The sequence below is a fragment of the Lolium perenne genome, chromosome 6 (assembly GCF_019359855.2).
Source record: "Lolium perenne isolate Kyuss_39 chromosome 6, Kyuss_2.0, whole genome shotgun sequence".
In the NCBI taxonomy this organism is placed as follows: domain Eukaryota; kingdom Viridiplantae; phylum Streptophyta; class Magnoliopsida; order Poales; family Poaceae; genus Lolium; species Lolium perenne.
In genome coordinates this window covers 268,306,734-268,316,336 of record NC_067249.2, presented here as the reverse complement: position 1 = coordinate 268,316,336, position 9,603 = coordinate 268,306,734, and the positions used below count along the sequence as shown (strand labels likewise).

Below are 9,603 nucleotides of genomic sequence, written 5' to 3'. Positions count from 1 at the left end.
TCTCTTCTCAGACGACAGGGTTATCCAGCTCCTTGCCCTCCCGCGTGGCCCGAGCTTCCCGCCGCTGGCGTTGCCCTTGCCATGTAAGGATGGCAATGGGTAGGGTAGAGCAATACCATACCCTTGCCCGTATAGTTGGTGGGTACGAATTTCTACCCATACTCGTACCAGCAGATATGAAACCTTACCCCCATGAATACCTCACCGGTACCTGTACCATCGGGTAATCAGCGGGTAGATCAAATAGTACATAAGTTCTAAACAAATATACATTCATCGATAGCATATCTGACAAAAAAGTAGTTATCTCAAAATAATAACACATACATGATAATTATTAGCTCCTTTGATGCTTTGACTAGCCCTTGCGCTGGTGTGCTCTTGCGCTGCATTGGTTGGAGCTCGATGAGTCCACATGTCAAGTATAAATGCGCATGGTCCGAGTATATCCACAGGTATAGGCATGTAACTATGCCTCCCCTACCACCACACCTCCCACCTTGCGGCACCGTGCATATTAGGCGATAGCCCGCCCCTCCAAGCATCCACCACACAAGAGTGGGCACCGCTCGCATGCCCTATCTCCCACCCGAACGCCAGCCGGCGATGCCTTGTGGCCTACCTCCACTAGCCCGGTTCCCTGAGCACCCTGTCCTCCATGATCGACGCGCTCCGGTGTCTCTCCGCTAATATGGTTGGATAACCCACCTCCCTGCCCTCCTGCGGTGTCTCGATCAGTCTCTAGCTGCCGTTGTGGCCCTTGCCATGCCATCCCTCTGCTATAGGTTGAGCAGTGCCTACATCATATGGATGGTGAAGAGCGGGATATACCACATGGTCATTGTGTGTCGGGCCGCAAGCGTGCGTCCCTGCCGTGGTGTCCCTGCCTTCACCTCTCTTTTTAGTTTTGTACTCTTTATAGGGATAAAGAAGAATGTGAATAGGTAGAGGGAAAGAGATGAGAGGTAGGCCCCACGTCAACCTCAACATAGTGTCCACTTGTGCAGCCGTATCATCCCTGACAACTTGCCGCACATGTGATAATCCATTTCTTCTAAACAAGAGGCAAATAAAATCCAACTAGAAATGCTCAATGAACATTCTCGAATTATAATTTCTCATCCATGACATACCACATAAAAATTAGATAATCATGAAATATCAATACTAAGTGGTATTCCTCATGCATGTACACACATTTTAAGGATTGTTAAGTGCTCAAAGTATATCACTCTTCCAAAATAAGATGTTCCATTAATATATGTATGAAGTGTCAACTAAGATACAAGCAATATGCAATAAGCTCATCACAAAACATACACACACACACATGGTGTGCATACTAAAAAACAAATACTTGGTTACACAAGATAAAAAAAGTTGGAAGAACAACATACACAAACGCATGCAAGGTACGTACAAACCAAAACACATTAAACATACAACTAAATTTTTAGTATTTGGAAAAAGTTTTCAATGGAATAATTTAGATGACATAGTTCTCATGTATTTATGGTCCACGTTACAACACTTGAATAACATAAATAGGGTCGGACAAGAAAAACATGCACACAAAAGAATATCATCCATCAGCAAAATGGCTGCCTCTTCCATGTAAGCGGTGGCCCTGGACTTACAGGCGGAGACAGATGGTTGTCCTTCTCACCACTCTCTTGTTTGTCATCATCCTTTTCGTCCTGGATGAAACAAAATTATATCATCAGAATCGTCTTACAATTCAAACCAGTCTGCTTACACCAACTGAACCATATGCATGATTAAAGTTACAATCTGGACTCATGTTTCCAATACGCATAATTTATGATCAAAGTATAGGGAAACTGAATTTGTAAATGAAAACCTTCCAACTCTTTTCACATGAACTTTCAGCTCCTTGTAACTTTTTTTTTACAAGAAGGCAGTCAGAGCTGCTTTTCATTGACTATAGAAGACTTGTACAGAGTAAAAAGGGGGAAAGAAAAAAAGGCAAACCAGTCAGGCTAAAGAGAACATCAGAGCTGACAAGCCAGTGATGTCCAAGACAGCAGGGATGGCTAAAGTGACAAAATATATGCAAGACCATGATATTCATTTGAAATTTCTGTTATATTTTAAACAATGCTCATCTTAGGCAGATCTTACCTTATGAGCTAAGTTGGCCACTAGGATACAGTTGATTTATTTCAAAGACAATAGGTATTCGGATAATTCAAATAACAATCTTGTGATGGAAGTCCACTGGTACTAGCCATGTAATCTATATCATATCAGGTACTTAACCTAGACAAACTAGTTAGCTCGAAGTGTCAATGTTTATAACAGGACAGTGATAAATAATGCAGAACTAGCACCATATCCTGCTATTATAATTCAGGAAGCGCAACTAATATTCCGATGCTTGAAATCATTTTAATGAAGAAGATACAAGTGAACAAGATACCAACACAGACTAATTCTCCTCTTATAACTGAAAAGATTCTACAGGAATGCCTCATAATTTCATAAAGCAAGAGATATGATCAGTGATGTTCTCAAATAAACGCACTTACACATTGAAGAAAAACATGTGAACATACTGTTAACCAAAATGCGGTAAGTTTCTTTTATAGCACTTGAAGGAAGACATAGAATCAAATAGGCTTTGTACTATGACTGCTGTATTTGATAGTGCCCAGTGGTGAGGAAGACGACCTTTAACAAGCTCAACCATATAGTTTTCATCTAGATATCTACAAAGGTGTGTTTCAATTAATGGGAGTCATGGTTTGGTGCTTCTAGATTGTGGTCTAGCTAGCAGCCATGCCCAGCTATCAGCAATGCTCAATGGTAATCATCACAGTACTATGTGCAGCAATTTTGGTAACTAATAACGATATCGCTATTAGTGTGTGCCTTCTGGTATTTCTGTTGATTAGCTAACCCGATTCTTTAGATCAGCTAGATGGCTGCCACTTTGTTGCTTTGGCATCCAAGCATAACACAGTGCAACTAGATGATTGGGAGCCGGTATAGTATAAACTGAACACTAACAGTACTGGTACTGACCTCAAGAATGTAACATACCATACAAGCATCAAATTTGCTAGAATCAGTACGATCAACAGGTAAAAGCATATATTATCCTCTGCAATGTGATCTTAGAACCTACGGGTTATTCAGAAATAAACAACTAAATATATATCATTAGTATCTGGGTTTTGTAGATCATAGACCCTATCACAAGCATCATATAAACCTATCCGATCCCCAACAACCTGAGCCTTCAATTACCGATCAAGCTTAGCGCAAAGACTGAAACCGTAAGCACACGATCTGATCACGAAAGCTAGATTACCAGACCACGCAAGTCCATGCATGAATCATGATAGAAACACGACAAGGCCATAGATCAGGGCAAAGTGTAATAACCTGTGACGGCTGCTTGTCGACGTCGGCGGGGCCATGCCTGGATCGGCCCGCCTGCTGCCTATCGGCGGCCCGGCCGGGGACACGCCAGGATCCCCTTGACTGCTTCCAGTCGACGTCGCGACGCCCACCACCCCTCCGTGACGATCCCGCAGCCCCGCGCAGCTTAGGGTTCTTGCCACGCACGGCCAATCGGCCCATCTGCGCGACGATCGAGGCCGATTTCGCGAGGAGAGAGAGAGAGAGAGAGAGAGAGAGAGAGAGAGAGAGAGGATGATTTTGCTACGGCGGATTTGATAAGAACAAAATCAAGAGATGGGGAGGGTTTTTTGTAGCTGGCTGGAACTCTTTTCACTTCGCTTGGTCAAATTTATTAGCCTGGGCGGCTGCCTCCATGGGTTTAGGGTTGATGACGCATTGGTGACGAAGGTGTCGGCCTGTTTTGCGTGGAGAAGCAGGCAACATTGTTAGGCTGTCTTATTTTGCACTCCTTGACATGCCGGAGCACCTGCCAAGCAAGCTAATTGTGCCGCACAAGGCTACAAGCCTAGAAAAGAACAAGAAGGACGGGAGAATAATCAAACATGTGCTCCCTCCGATTCATAGTACTCAGAAATTTATTGCGCCTATCATTTTTTTTCCGAAACAGATCAAAAGATTGAGAAAAATACGCCATGTCTGCTGTTATATTAATGTGGGCCGTGCAAATGGGCAGTAAGGTACCTCTACTTCGTACACATACTGTTGGACATAACACGAGCAGAAATAGTTGGTCCAAATGTCAAAACTAAAAAGAATTGGTCCACTTGTACAGAAAAAATAAAGTGTTGGTGCACTAAAAAAGCAGACAGAGTTGGGCTTGCCACAAGAGCTGGCCCATTCTAAAAGCCAGCACCGCAGCCCGCTCCAAACTATCACATATTCCTCCTCTCCAAGAAAAAAAATGCACTCTCTCCAATCCATAATAATTGTCGGAGCTTTATTTAAATTTAGTCTAAATTTGAACTAAAGCCCGGCGCTTTTTATGCATTGGAGAGAGTAGAAGTCAAAGCAAATAATAGACTGTATGGAGAAGATACATGTAGAATCCGGGGACTGGACTCCTAGCTTGGTGAGATTCAACGAACACTAGTTGTGAATATTCATAACGCTTGTCCTCACGTTATTTTCTCATCTCATCAGCAATAGTTGACCTGGACGTGAAGCAATAAAAGGTTTCCACCAGCCGCAATCAGCAATAAGAAATACGAGGATTCATAGTGGAAGAAGTGTCATACCCGGAAGAGCGTGGAAGAAGCATGAGCCGCCGCGAAAGCAAGCTAGGCTTCTCCGAAGAAAACGTAAGAGCAAAACCCGGAGAGCACCTGTATCCACACCTTGAAGCTCCAAATTAAACACCCCACAACAATCTTCCAAAGGTTGGTTCACAACTCAAGCATGTAACAGCTGGTGAGGCCATCAATAATCGAATAGGAACTCTGTGCTAGCTGGTTGTTGGTAGGTGTATTCAGCCCATGCCAGCATGCTAACGGCCAAGTCCAATTGACGGGCTGCTGGTCTCCTGCTGCGTCGATGAACAGTGTACATGGAACCAGGACGCAAGGTGAGGCTCCGGCGGCGCAACGGCGCATAGTCCTTCCCTGATTCTACTCAGAGGTAGCCCGCTCGCCATACACCCAGCCTATGGCAGCTGCATCTGTGGCGTCGGTCCTCAGCAGAGCAGGTAGCCTCGCCATACACCCTGCAAAGGTAGCCTCGCCATGCATAGACCCTGCATACGGCCGCATCATCAGCAGCGGGCCGGTCATCAGAAGTAGGCTCAGAAATTTGGATCAACAAAATATCTGCTCGCTTGCAGCGCGGTTGCTAAAAACTGACCGATGCTGCTGTGTGGGTGTGGCGAGAGGGAGCCTACTGTTTGTGTGTGTGCGCGCTTCGGATGCCATGTCTAACATCGCCAAAAGAGTCACAAATCGGCTTGCCTATCTTGAGAGTGGGTATATATTGTCGACCTGCGCCAAGCCTGTCGTTGTCTTCAACAACGACCGGGCAACGAGCGCGCGAATGGGGTCCATCCACGTTCTGGGTTGTTTCTCGAATAATAGAGATGGCAATGGGCCCCATTCCCCGTAAATCCGTGGTGATTCATTTATTAGGAGATGGTATGGGGAAATTTAATTCTCGCTATCTAAAATGGGAGGGGGTTAAAAGGTCTTTCCATTCCCGTTTCCCGCTATCCCCGTTATATTTTTGTATACATATAAACTGGTATATTTTTTTAAGAAATATATATTAATATTGTGTCTAGTATACTATATTTTAATAATATTTTACATATGATACTAATTTGTTGTTATTTCATTATATACGTATTAAAAAGTTGCTTACTTTGATGTGTAAAACATGTAATATCATAAAATTATGAAAAGATCATTTGAATTCAGAAAACCAAAACTGATCATGGGTGCATATGCACCCTATATGTATAACACATATTTCAAAAAGTAAAAAATTAGGAACAAAAATTTAGCATGTAGAGGGACACGTTCTATGAGTACACGTAAAGTTTCACGTAAAACCGACAATTTTTGTACCCTATGTAAAAAAGACAAATAATGTCTCGAGAAATAGACTATTTTAACACCAAAAATTTGTCTTTTTAGTACAAGACACAAAACATATCGGTTTTTTCTGAAACAACTTTGTGAATATGTAACATGTCAAGATATACACGAGGCATTTTTGTTTGTATTTTTTTGACATTTAGAAATATATTTAATATGCATTTCAAATAAAGGGTGCATATGCACCCAGGTGTAGAAACACCTTGTCCATTTGAATTTAGCTTCTTATTGGGAAACCCGATGCCAGGCCCGAACCCGATAGGGATGGAGATGGAAAAAAAAGTCTCCCCGACTATTAAATGGTGATTGAGATGAGAAGGCACTCTCCAATGATGAGAACCCCGTTGCCATCCCTAGTCTCGAAAGAGAAAGGCATTAGCTTGCTGATCCAAAAAAAAAAGTTTAATTATAAGAATGACCGTCGATACCTTGCGTGTAGAGAGAAATAGATGCTAGCTAAACAAACAAAATAACACGTACCCTCATATGCTTATACCATCTCCAACAGCTTACCAATAAATATGGGTAAGCAAAATGGGTTTGGGTTGACGACGTGGGCTTAGCCCAGTGGTTGGGGTCGCAGTGGCGCACCCCAATGACCAGAGTTCGATTCCTGTCATGGATGAATTTCTGGGATTGTCACGCCAAGTACCGCTTCTACTATATCACTAGTATTATAGTTCCTCCTAGACACTGTTTCATTTTTCAAAATGGGTTTGGGTTTAAGGAAGATAGAAGATATGGGTAAAAATCATCCTTCCTAGTTCACCCAAAACAGCCAGGTTACCCAAAATTTGCAGTGTAGGTAGGACCCACTTATCTTCCCGCGTCCAACCCCACCTACCCCCGATGCATCCATCCGCCCATCGCTGGAGACAGGAGAAATCCCGTCCCCCCTCCTCTGCCGCCAGTGCGGCGCAGTACCGCCATCTAGTTCCCATCCATGGCGGACAGGAATAGCCGAGCGAGCACCCTCTCCTCCCCGTCCATGGCGTAGATGAGAGGCCGAGGTCTTCGGCGGGGCTGGGTGCAGCGGCCATCTGTGGCCAAATTGAAACGGCTTCTGGCTGCGATGGGGGGCGGTGCTGTCAGACGAGGCAGGTCTTTTTTCTCAATGGATTTAGTAGTTCCTCCGCTAACAATTAGGGAAAAAAGATTTGGTTCTGTTTCGCTATAGTTTACCCATTCTTTATGCCAGTGGTACTCCACCTACATGTTTTTTCTGTAGCTAGATATGATATGAACTTTTCCAATATGTGATTTTTTGTGGACCAAATAGAAGTTCTTGGAGGAAAAGAAAACTTCGTCAATATTTTAGGGACGAGAAAAGTACAATTTCTTCTTTTGAGAATGGAGATTTTGAAGAAAAAAGACAAACGGACAACACTATTTTACTAAAATAAAGTAATGGCAAATTGTTTGCCCATTAGTTTTTATTTTACTATTTCAATTGGAATCATTTTTGAGAAAAATTGGACAAATAGGCCGCAGCTGCCATCTACCTCAACCTCACCAAAGAGATCATTGAGGTCCAAAGGATGGACGTCGAGGCCAAAAAGGCAGACGCCGAGGCCAGAAGGATGGACGCCGAGGCCAAGATCCGGGCAGAGGACATAAGGATCATGCTCGCCGACTTGAGCAATATGGACAACGACACCAGGGTCTGGTTCCTGAAGAAGCGCGCAGAAATCCGTGCGCGAGACGCCTGATCTGCGGCGCCATTGTCAACCACCATGGCCTCTTTTTGGACTATATTTCATGTTCTAACCATGTTTGGGCACCTTTTGGACTACATTTTGTGCCGTAACTTGTGCACAATGTGATGAACTTTATTTGAGACCTCAATTTGAGCCAATATGATGGCCATATGTTCATGATATTTACTTGTTTCTCCTATTTTTCGATATTTCTAAAAAAAACATGGCGCGCGGACAATGTGCGTCGGGCCGCTGGAGACACCCCCGACGCAAACGGACGCGCGGTCGATTTCGATCATTTGGACTGACGCAAACGGACGCGCGTGGACATTTTAGGCGTCCGAAATGCGTCGCCCCTTTGGAGATGTCCTTATAGTGGGCTAGCTAGTGGCTATATCCAAAGGTTGGTGAAAGATAGTATACTTCTAATAATAGCAAATTCAAAAAAAAACATTTTCGTGAGAGAGCGTGGGGTTGATTACTTTGTTTTCACCCTACATATTCCAAAAAAAAAAAAGCAATGTCTGACAGTTCCCCGACGTGCCGGGAAAGATACTCTCGCCAGCTCCTTCCCAGACTAAGCAGATGTCTCCACTTGGGGCGCGTTTGGTAGCCTGCATGGATTTCTTACACCACTGCGCCAGCGAGATGGGCCTCCCTGCGTGTCGCAAACGGGCCATGGGCCATCAAATGCGTGTCATTTGGTAGCCTGGGCGGCCTTTTCTGCGCCGGAGAGGGAAGCCAGGGCCCATTGTTTGGTTGCCCGTTTCCACTACTTTCTTCCCTACTCGTGCAGCCCACGGCCTGTTTGGTTGCAGATAGCAGCGTGCTGTGGTAACCCCAGTACTGCTAACTGAATAACAACGCACAGCAGATTCAGTTCATCACAAAAGGTGCTGGTAATACACAGCAACTACTTAGTGGGCGATGCATCACGAGCGAAGCAACTAATACTTCGTGATGCATCACAGTTTCATCACACGAGGGATTAGTATATACCACCTCAAACAAGTTTATCATTACAGACCGGGGATCAGGTTGTACCAAGTCCTAGCTAATGGAGGGATACGAGATCACCTCCCAAAATCAGCCGATCATGACGAAGGAAGCAGAAGCACTAAGCAGGAAACTGGTTGTGGAGCCAGGTCCTCCTCTGCGGTGGCTGCAGCTTACGGTACTCGGCATACTCTGATTCGTTGTCTGCAATGAAGTCGATAGCCCTGACCAGCAAGTTAGGCTGGAACAGCTGCGCCTTGCACACAAACCGGGGCGTGAAGATTGTCTTCATCTGAGCGTAGTTCGTGATCGGGGTGCCAACGTACTGATGGTGCCTCGGGTAGCGCTGCAATCCACAAGGAAAAACTGTTAGTGCGGACGACATTCACATACTTTCAGATCTATGAAGGAACTCAATGAGGCTTCGTACCTGAATGTACTCGTCCGCCATCTCTTCATCACCGCCTTAGAAGCAGCAACCATCTTCGCTCCAGTCCAGAATGCGATCGGATTTCATCTTCATAATCACGCTCCACTTCGTTCTCCAGTTTCTGATATGGTTGTAAAGCTGAAGAGTGATGACATGTACGCCAGCGAATGCAAGAACATCCGCGGCTACCTTCTTCATCTGCTGCTCCTTAAATCCCATGTTGAAGCAGACGCCGCTACGGACGAGCTGAACCAACCGGTTCAGCATAAACTCTGATAGCTCAGGTTTTCAAATCATGGCTGGTTTGCTTGCAATCAGACATGGCTGAGCATTCACAGTAGGTGCAGACAGATCAGGGGAGCCCAATAGTATGATCGCCTACATGACAAACAGTAGCAGATCAATGAACTAGCACTACCACATCCACATCCACATCCTTAAGCACGAGCAG

The 9,603-nt window shown here is 44.6% G+C and overlaps 1 long non-coding RNA gene across 1 annotated transcript; it reads right to left on the bottom strand.

The window, feature by feature from the left end:
• Window positions 1-1,433: 1,433 nt before the first annotated feature.
• LOC127305567 (uncharacterized) lies at window positions 1,434-5,375 on the bottom strand. Its single transcript, XR_007854009.2, has 3 exons — window positions 5,284-5,375; window positions 3,409-5,176; window positions 1,434-1,697 (listed from the first exon to the last, which is right to left on the bottom strand). It is a non-coding gene; the product is annotated as an uncharacterized lncRNA (long non-coding RNA).
• Window positions 5,376-9,603: the final 4,228 nt, after the last annotated feature.